Source organism: Bubalus kerabau, chromosome 15 (assembly GCF_029407905.1).
Source record: "Bubalus kerabau isolate K-KA32 ecotype Philippines breed swamp buffalo chromosome 15, PCC_UOA_SB_1v2, whole genome shotgun sequence".
Taxonomy (NCBI): Eukaryota; Metazoa; Chordata; class Mammalia; order Artiodactyla; family Bovidae; genus Bubalus; species Bubalus kerabau.
In genome coordinates this window covers 49287826-49302441 of record NC_073638.1, presented here as the reverse complement: position 1 = coordinate 49302441, position 14616 = coordinate 49287826, and the positions used below count along the sequence as shown (strand labels likewise).

The 14616-nt window shown below is 37.5% G+C and overlaps 1 pseudogene; it reads left to right on the top strand.

Annotated features, from left to right (window-relative positions):
* The first annotated feature begins 9113 nt into the window (after window positions 1–9113).
* LOC129627802 (olfactory receptor 52M1-like) lies at window positions 9114–10256 on the top strand (annotated as a pseudogene).
* Window positions 10257–14616: the final 4360 nt, after the last annotated feature.

Sequence of the window (14616 nt, the reverse complement as noted above, 5' to 3'; positions counted from 1 at the left end):
TTTTTTGTTTGGTTTTGACTTTTGTTGTTCCTCATTTTCTTGTTTCTTTAGCTGTAGGGTTAGGTTGCTTATTTGAAAATTTTCTAGTTTCCTGAGGTAAGCTTTTATCACCGCCAACTTCCCTCTTAAAACTGCTTTTCCTGTGTCCCATAGTTTTTGATTCATTTTGTGTGTGTGTGATTTTTTTTCCCTCAGGCATTTTTTAATTTTTCTTTCATTTTTTTTTCTTCAGTGATCCATTTGTTGTTTAGACGTTGAAACTGGAAATGTATAAGCTAGAGCTGGAGCTAGTTGTGATGTGGGACGTTCTTTCTGCTCAGTGACTGTTACCACCCTATCAGGGTTGGAGGTTAATTCCAAATTGTTTACACCCAAGCTGTTCCTATTCCCTTTTAATGTTTGTTTTTCCCTCTCTTTGCACTCAGACACTTAACCCAGAGATGGGGGAGTGGTGAAGGTATTGGGGCCCATGCTGTCTTTTGACTCATGTTGGCTATACACAAAGATCCAAACTGTACTCTTTATGCATGTGTGCATGTATGCTAAGTCTCTTCAGTTGTGTCCGACTCAGTGCAACTCTATGGACTGTAGACCACCAGGTTCCTCTGTCCATGGGATTCTCCAGGCAAGAATACTGGAGTGTGTTGCTATGCCCTCCTCCAGACGATGTTCCCAACCCAGGGATTGAACCCATATTTCCTGCATCTCCTGCACTGCAGGCTGATTTTTTATTGCTGAGACGCTGGGGAAGACAATGCTTTCTGTGCAGTTTCCCATAATTGTTTTCCTCACTTTGATCAGTCTCAGCCTCAGGTGCAAACCCCTTTGTCCCTCACAGCCTATTAATGCCCCCAGCCTCTACCACACTGCCTCCACCTGGTTATGGGTCATAGTTACCCACATCCAGTGCTGCTCTGTGACATGGAGTGATTAGGGCCAGAGCGTTCACTCACCTTGATCTGGAGCACATGCCAAGGTGGCCTTGAGAAACATGGCAACCCATAGAGCAGACTTCCCTCCATCTTGCCTTCCAGGCAAGCTAAGTGCACACACGCTCCTCACACATGCTTCCTACACACTCCCATTAGTGCCAGTTATTCTCCAACCAGCCAACAGGGCTCTTCTCCCTTTCACAGGACCCCAGGACTGGGCTACCCAATCTGTGGCATTTACTGCCTAACTCCCATGGTAGGTGTCTTATCCATATATTCTCCCTAATCCTCTGTGTTCTTTCCCAGGAACACGGTCCCAGCCCCATCACTTTTCTTCCCTTCCTGTATGATTACATGAATCTTTGATACAACCTTGATTGTGAAGGAGTCTAGTCAGTTTCCAGTTTGTTTTCAGTGAGAATTGTTCCACATAAAGATATATTTTTGATGTGTTTGTTGAGGGAGGTGAACTCTATATTCTCTTAATCTATCATCTTGATCCATATCTAAATTCTGTTATTTAAATTCTTTCTTTCACTCTATGTGTTTTGACTGGGGAGTTTAAACCATTAACATTTAACTGTTCGTAAGAAGGACATATTCTTGCCATTTTCATTGTGTTTGTATGTATTTTTACTCTTTTTTGTTCCTTGTTTCTCCCTCACAGTCTTCATATTCAGCTGATATTTGTAGTGACACCTTTTGATTCCTTTTCATTTCATGTACATTTTATAAACATTTTCTTTATGGTTCCTTATTTCTATATATAAAAGGGGATATACATATCCTTATATTTGTAAAAGGATTACATATAGCCTTTTAAAGTTATAGCAGGATATTCATAAATAATAATAATATATCTTCAGTTCAGTGGCTCAGTCATGTCCGACTCTTTGCGACTCCATGGACTGCAGCATGCCAGGCTTCCTTGTCTATCACCAACTCCCAATGTTTACTCAAACTTATGTCCATTGAGTCGGTGATGCCATCCAATCATCTCATCCTCTGTCATCCCCTTCTCTTCCTGCCTTCAGTCTTTTCCAGCATCAGGATCTTTTCCAATGAGTCAATTCTTGGCATCAGGTGACCAAAGTTTTGGAGTTTCATCTTCAGCATCAGTCCTTCCAATGAATATTCAGGACTGATTCCCTTTAGGATGGGCTGGTTGGATCTCCTTGCAGTCCAAGGGACTCTCAAGAGTCTTCTTCAACACCACAGTTCAAAAGCATCAATTCTTTGGCACTCAGCTTTCTTTGTAGTCCAGTGCTCACATCCATGCATATCCTTACTGGAAAAACCATAGCATTGACTAGACAGACCTTTGTTGGCAAAGTAATGTCTCTGCTTTTTAATATGCTATTTAGCTTGGTCATAACTTTTCTTCCAAGGAGCAAGCATCTTTTAATTTCATGGCTGTAGTCACCATCTGCAGTGATTTTGGAGCCTAGAAAAATAAAGTCAGCCACTGTATCTACTGTTATTTTGGAGCCTGCCAAAATAAAGTGGGTCACTGTTTCTAGTGTTTTCTCATCTAACTGCCATGAAGTGATGGGAACAGATGCCATGATCTTAGTTTTCTGAATGTTGAGTTTTAAATGAACTTTTCACTCTCCTCTTTCACTTTCATCAAGAGGCACTTTAGTTATTCACTTTCTGCCATAAGAGTGGCGTCATCTCCATATCTGAGATTATTGATATTTCTCCCAGCAATCTTGATTTCAGCTTGCCCTTCATCCAGCCCAACACTTCTCATAATGTGATCTGTATATCTTCAAAGACATATAAAAGCTTTTCTTTGTTAGAGCTTAGCAACCACAAATTACATCTTTATATATTATGTATCCAGTAACATGTATTTATAATGTTTGCGTTTTTTGGCTTTTAAATCCTTTAAAAAAAATTGAAAAATAAGAAGAACAAGAACAACAACAAAATTAAGAAAAGAAATCATAAATATCCCAACAGAAATGGAATGGGGAGGGAGGAGGGAGGAGGGTTCAGGATGGGGAACACATGTATACCTGTGGAGGATTCATTTTTATATTTGGCAAAACTAATACAGTTATGTAAAGTTTAAAAATAAAATAAAATTTAAATTAAAAAAAAAGAAAAAAAAAAAACAAAACAAGAGTAAAGATTAATACAATTAAAAGCTGGCTCTTTGAGAAGATAAACAAAATTTACAAACTTTGGCCAGACTCATCAATAAAAAAAGAGAAGAGTCAAATCAACAAAATTAGAAATGAAAAAGGAGAGGTTCAAACGGACAGTGCAAAATACAAAGGAACATAAGAGACTATTATGAACAACCATATAGCAATAAAATGGATAACCTGGAAGAAATGAACAGATTCTTAGAGAAGTTCAACCTGCCATGACTGAACCAGGGAAAAATAGAAATTATGAACAACCCAATTACAAGCACTGAAATTAAAGCTGTTATCAAAAATCTCCCAAAAAACAAAAGCCCAGGACCAGATGGCTTCACAGGAGAATTCTATCAAACATTTAGAGAGCTAATGCCTATCCTCCTAAAATTCTTTCAAAGAATTGCAGAGGAAGGAACACTTCCAAACTCTTTCTCTGACACAACCATCACCCTGAAACCAAAACCAAAGACAACACAAAAAAAGAAAACTACAGGCCAGTATCACAGATGAACATAGATGCAAAAATCCTCAACAAAATTTAAGCAAACATAACTCAGCAACACATCAAAAAGTTCATACATCATAATCAAGTTGGGTTTATTCCAGGGATGCAAGGGTTCTTCAATATGTGCAAATCAATGTGATATACTGTATTAACAAACTGAAAGATAAAAGTCATATGGTAATATCGATAGATGCAGAAAATGCCCTTGACAAAATTCAGCACCCATTTATGGTTAAAACTCTTCAAAACATGGGCATAGAAGGAACCTACCTCAGCATAGTAAAGGCCATATATGATAAGCCTACAGCAAACATTATTCTCAATGGTGAGAAACTGAAAGCAATCCCCCTAAGATCAGGAACAAGACAACGGGGTCCACTTTCACCACTATTATTCAGCATAGTTTTGGAAGCCCTAGCTACAGCAATCCGAGAAGAAAATAAATAAATAAATAAAAGGAATCCACATTGAAAAAGAAGTAAAGCACTCACTGTTTGCAGATGACATGATACTGTACATGGAAATCCCTAAAGATACTATCAGAAAAATTACTAGAGCTAATCAGTGAATTTAGCAAAGTTGCAGGACACAAAATCAATACACAGAAATCACATGCATTTCTATATACTTACAATAAAAAATCAGAAAGAAAAATTAAGGAATCAATTCCATTCACCATTGCAACAAAAAGAATTAAATATCTAGGAATAAACTTATCTAAGGTGACAAAAGAACTGTACACAAAATTGTAAGACACTGATGAAAGAAATCAAGGTCGACATAAACAGATGGAGAGATATTCCACGTTCCTGGGTAGGAAGAATCAATATTGTGAAAATGACTATGCTACCAAATGCAATCTACAGATTCAATGCAATCCCTATCAAATTATCAATGGCATTTCTCACAAAACTAGAACAAAAAAATTCAAAATTCATATGGAAACACAAAAGACCCCAAATAGCCAAAGCAGTCTTGAGAAGGAAGAATGGAGCTGGAGGATTCAACCTTCCTTACTTCAGATTATACTGCAAAGCTAAAGTCATCAAGACAGTATGGTGCTGGCAGAAAAACAAAAATTGAGACTAATGGAGAAAGATAGAAAGCCCAGAAATAAACCCACACACCTATGGGTACCTTATTTTTGACAACGGAGACAACTATGTGCAGTGATGCAAAGACAGCCTCTTCAGTAAATGGTGCTGGGAAAACTGGACAGCTACATGTAAAAGAATGAAATTAGAACACTTCCTAACACCATACACAAAAATAAACTCAAAATGGATTAAAGACCTAAATGTGAGACTAGACACTATAAAACTCTTAGAGGAAAACATAGGCAGAACACTCAATGACATAAATCAAAGCAAGATCCTCTATGACCCACCCACCTCCTAAAGTAATGGAAATAAAAACAAAAGTAAACAAGTGGGATCTGATTAAACTTAAAAACTTTTGCACAGCAAAAGAAACTATAAGCAAAGTGAAAAGGCAACCCTCAGAATGGGAGAAAATAATAGCAAATGAAACAACTGACAAAGGATTAATTTCCAAAATATACAATCAGCTCATACAACTCAATACCAGGAAAACAAACAACCCAATCAAAAAATGGGAAAAAGACCCAAACAGACATTTCTCCAGAGAAGACATACAGATGCCTAACAAATACATAAAAGATACTCAATATCACTCATTATTAGAGAAATGCAAATCAAAACTACAATGAGATATCACCTCACACAGGTCAGAATGGCCATCATTAAAAAGTTGACAAGTGATAAATGCTGCAGAGGGTGTGGAGAAATTGGGAACACTCTTGCACTGTTGGTGGGAATGTAAATTGATACAGCCACTATGGAAGATGGTATGGAGATTTCTTAAAAATCTAGGAATAAAAGCATCATATGACCCAGTAATCCCACTCCTAGGCATATACCCTGAGGAAACCAGGGTTGAAAAAGACACAAGTATCCCATTGTTCATTGCAGCACTATTTATGATAGCAAGAACATGGAAGCTACCTAGATGCCCATCAATGGATGAATGCATAAAGAAGTCATAGTACATATACACGATGGATTACTCAGCCATAAACAGGAACACATTTGAGTCAGTTCTGATAAGGTGGATGAACCTAGAATCTATTATACAGAGTGAAGTGAGTCAGAAAGAGAAAGATAAATATTGTATTCTAACGCACATATGTGGAACCTAGAAAATGGTTCTGAAGAATTTATTTACAGAGCAGTAATGGAGAAACAGACATAGAGAATAGACTAATGGACATGGGGAGAGGGGAGGAGAGGGTGAGATGTATGGAAAGAGTAAGAGGAAACTTAAATTCCCATATGTAAAATAGATAGCCAATGGGAATTTGCTGTAGGTATGGCTCAGGAAACTCAAACGGGCTCTGCATCAACCCAGAGGGGTGGGATAGAGAGGAAGTTGGGCGGGAGGTTCAAATGGGAGGGGATATATGTATACCTATGGCTCATTCATGTTGAAGTTTGAGAGAAAACAACAAAATTTTGTAAAGCAATTATCCTTCAATAAAAAAATAAATTAAAAGTAAAAGAATAATAAAAGTTTAATTACAAACTAGAATTGTGATAATACTGATTTTTAGTATTTGTATATGTTTTTATCCTTATTGAAGGGATTTTTGGTGTTCAGATGGTAAAGGATCTGCCTGCAATTCAGGAGATTCAGGTTGAATCCCTGGGTCAGAAAGATCCCCTGTAGAAGGGAATGGCTACCCACAGCAGTATTCTTGCCTAGAAAATCATATGGACAGAGGAGCCTGGAAGGCTCCTAGGGTTGCAAAGCTCATAGTGTTGCAAAGAGTTGGACACTTGTGTTTACTAAAGAACTTTATATTTTTATATAGGTTTCAGTTCGTTTTTAGCTTCCTTTAATTTGAACCCATGAAATTAAAAGACGCTTACTCCATGGAAGGAAAGTTATGACCAACCTAGATAGCATATTCAAAAGCAGAGACATTACTTTGCCAACAAAGGTCCGTCTAGTCAAGGCTATGGTTTTTCCTGTGGTCATGTATGGATGTGAGAGTTGGACTGTGAAGAAAGCTGAGTGCCTAAGAACTGATGCTTTTGAACTGTGGTGTTGGAGAAGACTCTTGAGAGTCCCTTGGACTGCAAGGAGATCCAACCAGTCCATTCTCAAGATCAGCCCTGGGATTTTTTTGGAAGGAATGATGCTAAAGCTGAAACTCCAGTACTTTGGCCACCTCATGCGAAGAGTTGACTCATTGGAATAGACTCTGATGCTGGAAGGGATTGGGGGCAGGAGGAGAAGGGGATGCCAGAGGATGAGATGGCTGGATGGCATCACTGACCTGAAGGACTTGAGTCTGAGTGAACTCTGGAAGTTGGTGATGGACAGGAAGGCCTGACATGCTGCAATTCATGGGGTCGCAAAGAGTCAGACAAGGCTGAAAGACTGAACTGAACTGAACTGAATTTGAACATAAAGGACTCCCTTTAGTGTTTCTTATACAGACCATCTAGTGGTCATGAACTACCTCAGCTTCTGTTTATCTAAAAATATATGAAGTTTTTCCTCATTTTTAAAAGGTGGGTTTGTAAGATATTTAATTCTCTCTATAGTTTTTTTCAACTTTAAATACATCCTTTCACACTCTTCTGGCCTGCAAGGTTTATGTTTCAAGTTGACTTTGGAACAAAGTTGATGTATTTAATGAGTATAGAACGTGTTCTGTGTCTTTTCAGTTTCCTTCAGGGCTGGTCCTGTTAAATGGTTGATAAATTATATTAAAATACGGAGGGATGGCTATATCTGTAGTTGTAATCCTAAGGAAGTTCACAGGTTAATTGCTGTCCCTGAAATTAGGAAGTTGTAATCCTCATCAACAATACAAACACACCCCCTTCTTCCAATGATTCCTTAAGTAACTGTTTTTTGTCAGAGGTCATTCCTGCTTATCCGCTGAGATTGCCATACTTAAGCTGCTACATGTCTAGATTGCTTCTTGACCTTGAGGATAATATAGTGAAAGAGACAGTCTGGTCTCAGTGATCAAGGAAATTTTGAAGAACACTGAATGCCCTTAAATGACATCTTATTATTTTCCAAATGACCTAGATTCAAAGGAGAAGATATAATTCTTTAAAACAAAGGGAATCCACATTTTTCAATCTCCATGGATGAAATGAATTAAAAAAATATAGCTTTTCTAGGGAGCAAAGATCTTCTTTTAAGGATATTATAGTAGTGAGTGTTAGCTCTCATTTTGTCCATATTTCATATTGCATGAATCTGTTGAAGGAATTACAATATGGATATCTCATGATCTTTTGACTCTACTACAGGTTGGCATTTTTAGGGAAATGATATCATAGAGATAGTATTGTGTATATAAAAAAAGTGTTTTTCAAACAAGTGTATGTATCTGTGAGTGTATATATTTTCCAGTTCTGTTCTTGCACTGCTTTGTATTGTATCTATACCACAACATATGCTATTGAGTGATAGCCAACCTGTTCTAGAGATTAGGTTGTAAAATGTCCTGTTTGTTATGTGATTGTTTAATCATAGAATCTCATCTCACTTGAATGTCTTTTGTAGTCTTTGATTCCACCTACACTATTTAATTCCACCTACACCTATTTTAATTCATTACATCATGATTATCCTTCCTAATAGAACTTTGGTTATGCCCCTTTACTTTGTCTTTGTTTGTGTTTATGTGCATGTGTGTGGCGATAGATCAAACAATAGATAGATATGAATTATCTTTCTGTACCTATGTATTCAGTTCCCATAGGATGAAGTCATATATTATTCACATTCTAGTCTAAGTGTCATCTACTCAAGAAGACTTTTCTTGACTTACTACACTTAACTTTATTCCTTGCTATCATTTCTATGTAACTTGTCCTTCCTTCCCCTCTGATTTAATTTTTTGTCTTATAAGTTACTTGCATAAAGCTAAAGAGTAATTTACATATTTAAAGCTAAATAATGAAAAAAAAGCCATATTTGTGCTATCAATCATTTTTCATTGTAATAAAGCCCAGAAATATAAAAAAAAATAAAACTTCAGAGTATTTTATTTGTAAGATTAGTCACACAGAGTGGCAAAGGAAAGGGTGAAGTCATAGACTGACTTACTGATTCTAAAATTTATGCCAAAGAATTCAGTATCATATGGAAAGACACAGAGACCATTCATTCTATTCCTCCATTAGGCCTCCTTTAAATAATTTCCTGAAATTTCCATATGGCCTCTGCTTGGTCACTTTCACTTATGAAAAATTCAGTGACATGGGAAGAATACTGAATGAGAGCTCAATGGAGAAGCACAAAACTGCACAAAACTGAAATATTTGTTCAATTAAGTACAACTGTGACTACAGATGAAACCTTTTACTGGAAACAAGGGGACAAAGCGATACATAGGTCCTTGAGATAATATGAAATGATATAAGTATTATCTTTGTGTACTTCAGAAACCACAATACTTTGGCATGTTCACAGTAATTTGGCACTCATTTTATTAATCTGAATCTCAGGCATTTAAATAAGCCTGAGTGAATTTGAACTGTTTTTTAGCAATAGTCATTAAGGATCTTCCTGAAACATTAATAAATCTCTGTGTTTTCAGCATCTGATTGTGGTCATCTTGGCATGGTAACTTTATCTTCAGAAGACCTGATAAAAATCAAAGAAAAAAACCATCATGCCTCCTCTCAACACTTCTCATCCCTCTTCTGTCACCTTCTTGCTGATGGGCATCCCAGGACTAGAACACCTGCATGTCTGGGTAGGGATTCCCTTCTACTCTATGTATGTGGTGGCAGTGGTGGGAATGTGACCATTCTAGCTGTGGTTAGGGCAGAGAGAAGCTTCCATAAGCCTATGTTTCTCTTTTTGTGCATGCTCTCAGTCACTGACCTAGTCCTCTCCACATCTACACTGCCTCACATGCTCTGTCTCTTCTGGCTTGGAGCCCATGACATTGCCGTTGATGATGCTTGCCTGACCCAAATGTTCTTCATTCATAGTTTTACTGCTTTGGAATCAGGCTTCTTTTTGTCCATGGCCATTGATCGTTATGTGACCATTTGCCATCCACTGCACCACACCACCATTCTCACCCACACTCGCATCACTATAATGGGTATTATTGTGGTGATTCAGGGAGTTGCCTTCTTTTCTCCACACCCCATTCTGCTCAAACAGCTGCCTTACTGCAGAACACGAATCATTGCCCACACCTATTGTGAGTTCATGGCCGTTGTGAAGCTGGCGTGTATGGACACAGGGGCCACTAAGCGTTATAGCCTCAGTATGGCTACTATCATTGGCTCATGTGATGTGATTTTCATTGCTATATCCGGCGTCTTCATCCTCCACTCTATATTCTGCCTACCATCCCGAGAAGCTAGCTTTAAGGCTTTAGGCACATGTGGGTCCCATGTCTGTGTTATTCTTGTCTTCTACTCCACCACTGGTTTTTCCATTTTCACTCACCGTTTTGGGAAAAATATACCTGAACATATCCACATTTTTATTGCAAATATGTATCTTTTGGTGCCCCCTTTTCTCAACCCCATTGTGTATGGAGTAAGGACCAAAAAAATACGAGAACACGTTCTTAAGACACTAGTGGTCAAAGTTGTCTGATTGTAGTTGGATCAATAAAAGAAATGGTTCAAGAATAAATGAAAGTACAAGAGATTATGTAAGAATTGCTCCTACTCCCACAAACTGAAATACATTTGCCACCTGAAATCTTTTATTTAATAGATGTCTATAAATTCTAAAATTTCTAATTCAACAGGTCATTTTAGCTTTTTCATTATTAAAATTGGAGAAGAGATTGATGTCTTCCTGTGTCTTTTGGAGGATAACTACAGAGACTTAACAATAAAGAAAGGGTAAAAAGATAAGTAAACTAGTTAGGCTGCCAGGGTTCAAGTCCAATATCATGTGCCTGGCTAATTTTACTGCTATTTAATTCTTCATCTCAGTTTCCTGATATTTAAAAATGAAAATAATAGAACCTACTTCATATGATTGTGTGATGATCAAATGAGACATGTAAAGAAGATCAGTGAAGTGGCACAGAGAAAACACTCTGTATGTTATTTTTATCCTTCCCCAGTGATTATAATTTCTTATATTCTCCACTTTTGTTTGTTTAAAATTTTTTAGGAAATTCCCATTATATCTTATTTAATATGTCTGCAAATGTATTGTATTTTTTGTGTTTATATAATGAATATGTTTGATTCTATTCCCTGTTAGCCAAATTTTTGCTAAATATAGAAAATATCTTGAGAAAAAATATATATTTTTAAATTTTCTGTGATGTATGTTGCTTAATATTATATCATATGTTGAAGATCTTACTAAAGTCCTGAAGAATAATATAATGTTATTGGAGTGCAATAGAATAGTTATGAGAATATAGCAGTTGTTTTTCATTTCTTCTTTTGATACAATCATTTAGTCATTCATTCATTCATTTGTAAAATGTGTTCAGTAAATGCCTTTTTAATTGGATTAGATTTAAATGGGCTATTTTTTCCAACACTGAGACTTATTCTTCCATCATTAATAAGTAATGCTCTTTTTTCTCTTTTTCTTGAAGAAATTTGCATGAAGAATCCATAATTAATAATACATAATTAAGTTATTTAGAATCTTTTGATACCAAATATATTTGGCAACATTGTAAACTACCTCACTCATCTGTGAATACAGGGTTTCTACAGTTTTCTCTGATTGCTCAGGGCATCCTTTCTCTTCTTGTTTTATCAAATGAATTAAGGAGATAGGATCAAATTAGGGTGCTATCAACTAAATTGTAATGACAACAGCAGTCTTTATTTTGTTTTATAGCACTTACATATTCTCATATATGCTATTTTTTCTCAAATACCTTTTCTGTGAAATATCATTGTTATAACCTTCCCACTCCTATTTATAGAACAGCTCATTGTACAACTGAAAGAAGCCTTATGTTTCTCTTTGTTAATGTTTATTTTTATGTTAATACTAAGGAAAAGTACATAAAGATTGATCTATCAATATCAACACTCATGTTTTTAGAGTTATTATGGGATGTAACTAAAGGACAATTCACTGGTAGCTTGTGTGTTAAAATTTACAGAAAATAAAATTTATCATTTTAACTATTTTAAACTGTAGAGTTCAATGGCATTAGTACATTCTGTTGAGTAAAAAAAAAGATGTACAACTTGAGACCTGTGAGTTAAGTTTTATTTGGGGCAAAATGAGGACTGCAGCCCTGGGAGGCAGCATCTCAGATAGCTCTGAGAGACTGCTCCAAAGAGGCAGTGGGGGAAGGTCAGTATATAAGGCTTTGGTGAAGGGGAGTGTTATACCATTAGGCACTTTTTTTTACAGAAGTCTTTCTGCTAGTCACAAGGATCTGATGTCACCATGAAAGGATTTAGTGCTTTTTTAGACATGAGGAGATGCAAGGATTGAGATCATAAAACCTGTTTCTAAAAACATCCAAATATCTAAAGACCTGTCCCACCAGATTCCCTGGAGAACAGAGTGCCTCACTCCCCCCTGAAATCAGGGGGTGTTGAAGGTCAACAGCTGCAGCAGCACAAGGTTCAATCTCTATAGAGGCAGGTGACAAATGCCCTTGTTATTATTGTTGTTCAGTTTGTTGGCCAATGCTCTTGGCTGTGCATTCAGCTTCAGAGCTTTTTACCTTTCCCCAGTTCAAACTGCACATACAGGAAAACACTAGCTTCCCATTCCCTCTTCCTCACATTCTCTGGCTATTATCATTCTACTACTGTCTCTATGAATTTGGCTACTCTATGTACATCATGCAAGGAACCAGTCAATATTTGTCTTTTTGTGACTGGCTATTTCACTTAGCATGCTGCCTTCTAAAGGAATATGTGCCACCTAAAAGTTGAAAGTTACATTTTATTTGGCAGGGATGTTAGGACTTGAGCCTGGTAGACAGGATCTCAGGTGGCTCTGAGAGAACTAACTCTGAGGAGGCAGGGGACGAATCAGGCTATATATAAGTTTGTATCATGGGGCAGGTAATCTTAATACTAAAAGACTATTGTTAATTAAGAGAAAACCCCTGGTGGCTCAGATGATAAAGATTTAGTCTGCGATGCAGGAGCTGCTAAGTCACTTCAGTCGTGTCCAACTGTGTGTGACCCCATAGACGGCAGCCCACCAGGCTCCCCAGTCCCTGGGATTCTCCAGGCAAGAACACTGGAGTGGGTTTCCATTTCCTTCTCCAATGCATGAAAGTGAAAAGTGAAGTTGCTCAGTCGTGTCTGACTCTTAGCGACCCCGTGGACTGCAGCCTACCAGGCTCCTCTGTCCATGGGATTTTCCAGGCAAGAGTACTGGAGTGGGGTGCCATTGCCTTCTCCAGCAATGCAGGAGACCTGGGTTTAATTCTTGGGTTGGGAAGATCCCCTGGAGGGGGGAATGGCAACCCACTTTAGTATGTTTGCCTGGGAATCCCTATAGTCCACAGGGTTGGAAAGAATTGGACATGACTGAGCAAGTAACACACACAAGAGAAAACCAAATTTCTCATATGAAGAGATTTAGTGATCGTCTATGTATAGGAGGATGCAAGTTTCACATCCCTCCAGATCCTCAGGAGAGAAAGTAGCTGATGATTTCCAAATAAGTGGCTTTATTTCACCTGGGCTCAGAAATTTGCATTTGGAAAAGACTTGTTACTGCAACAAGGAGGGATGTGAAAAGCAGGCATCTACCACATTTGCCCTTATCTTCTGGTAAACAAGTAATTAGTATGTGAACAATAAAGAAAGCAAGATTGGCCCCCAGATAATTGGATGCATATGAAAGAAACTATTTCAGCAAGCCCATACACTTGCATCTTCCCATACAAAGAAGATCACTAAATCTCTTCATATGATAAATTTGGCTTTCTCTTTTGTGTGTTAGTTGATCAGTCATGCCCAACTCTTCCAACCTAATGGACTATAGGGATTTCACAGATGAAAATACTGGAGTGGGTTGCCATTTCCTCCTCCAGAGAAGCTCAGATCATGAACTTCTTTTTGCAAAATTCAGACTTAAATTGAAGAAAGTAGGGAAAACCTCTAGACCATTCAGGTATGACCTAAATAAAATCCCTTATGATTATACAGTGGAAGTGACAAATAGATTCAAGGGATTACATCTGATAGAGTACCTGAAGAACTGTGTATGGAGGTTCATAACATTGTATAGGAGGTGGTGATCAAACCCATCCCCAAGAAGAAGAAATGCAAAAAGTCAAAATGGTTGTCTAAGGAGGCCTTAAATATAGCTGTGAAAAGAAGAGAAGCAAAAAGCAAAGGAGAAAAGATAAAAGCATCTGAATGCAGAATTCCAAAGAATAGCAAGGAGAGATAAGAAAGCCTTCCTTAGTGATCAATACAAACAAATAGAGGAAAACTACAGAATTGGAAAGACTAGAGATCTCTTCAAGAAAATTAGAGATACCAAAGGTACATTTCATGTAAAGATGGGCTCGATAAAGGACAGAAATGGTATAGACCTAACAAAATAAGAAGATATTAAGAAGAGATGGCAAGAATACACAGAAGAACTGTACAAAAAAGATCTTCACGACCCAGATAATCATGATGGTGTGATCACTCACCTAGAGCCAGACATCCTGGAATGTGAAGTCAAGTGGTCCTTAGAAAGCATCACAATGAACAAAGCTAGTGGAGGTGATGGAATTCCAGTTGAGCTATTTCAAATCCTGAAAGATGATGCTTTGAAAGTGTTGCACTCAATATGCCAGCAAATTTGGAAAACTCAGCAGTGGCCACAGGACTGGAAAAGTCAGTTTTCATTCCAATCCCAAAGAAAGTCAATGCCAAAGAATGTTCAATCTACCACACAATTGTGCTAGCAAAGTAATGCTCAAAATTCTCCAAGCTAGGTTTCAACAGTACATGAATTGAGAACTTACAGATGTTCGAGTTGGATTTAGAAAAAGCAGAAG